The sequence below is a fragment of the Thalia democratica genome, chromosome 2, assembly GCF_965202585.1.
Source record: "Thalia democratica chromosome 2, ktThaDemo2.hap1.1, whole genome shotgun sequence".
NCBI classification, from domain to species: domain Eukaryota; kingdom Metazoa; phylum Chordata; class Thaliacea; order Salpida; family Salpidae; genus Thalia; species Thalia democratica.
In genome coordinates, this window is record NC_139166.1 from 92,250,718 (window position 1) to 92,252,029 (window position 1,312).

Here is a 1,312-nt window from a genome sequence, read left to right on the forward strand (position 1 = left end):
AAAGTATGAGAAGTTTTATTAATTGTTTTTCTGAAGGGTTTAACTCTGACCTCTAAATTTTCTGTGAAAATTTTAGAGGTTTTTTTTTGATATGACGAATTACTTCATAGAATACTCAAATTTGAATTAAAAGTTTTAATTAAGCAGATTTTATTAATAATAATTAATAAATAATATAGATTTTGTTTATTTATATCCAATTTTTATCAGGGGTTCAACTCTGACCTCTAAATTACCTTTGAAAATTGTTACAAAGTTTTTTTTTGCTTTTAAAATTCGTTCAAGTATATATGCTCAAAGCTTTGTAGAAGAATTTTAAAATACTCTTTGTTTCAAAAATATAAGTGTTTAATTTTACGAAGTTATAGGCGTCCATTAGTTATACAGCAAAAACATATTTTATTTTATTAGTAGGTATTATATTTATTTTTTATTAAATTAATGCTTTTTAGTTTAGAAGTGCAATATAGTTTTACTTTTAAATGGTGGCAAAAATGCTTATAACTTAATAGCAAAGCTTAAATATTTAGAATGCATATACTTAATAGTAGTTGAATATTAGTTTTAAGTTTAATGGTACATAGAAAAACTTGTAGAGTAGTACAATATAACGTTTTTTATTTTGATCTTTTTTATATGACATTAGAACAAATATGTTTATGTTCTTAAAAATTTCTATGTTAAAGTTTTACGCTCTATTTTAAATTTTAAACATTTTTTTGTATGTGCTATCATTAATTTCTGTAATTAGTTTTGTGAAAAGTATAAAAGTTTAATGTAATAAATTTTTTTTTTATTCAAGTTGTTAAATGGGCAATAAAAATAAATGAAGTTTTTACATTTTAAATTATACTAAAGTATCTTGAAACACGTGTTTAAAGTTTTATAAAATCTTTTTTAATTGATTAACTCAAAAGCTAGCTCCATATTTAATGTTGTTTTTAATTAAATAATATTTTATTTAGTTTTATTTGAAGTTTGTCAAATAAGTACTTTGCACTGCTTTTAAGTCTTCCTAAACATTTTGATCGACTTTTATTTGTCTTTTATATACAGTTTAATATAATACAATCTTTTTTGAAAACACAAGTCAAAGTATTTTAGTGCAAAATGAAACCTTCTCTGTGTTTTTTAAAAATACTTTTTTTATGTTTTTATTTTCCAACAAGTTTTTTTGCATGAAATACTTTCAGTTCAAAGTATATTAAAATTGGCTATTTATTAACACTAAAAGTGTTAAAAGTTTTTAAAATAAAATAGTTGCTACTTTATGGTTTATTTCTATTTTAGTTATAGAACATTTTTATTATCA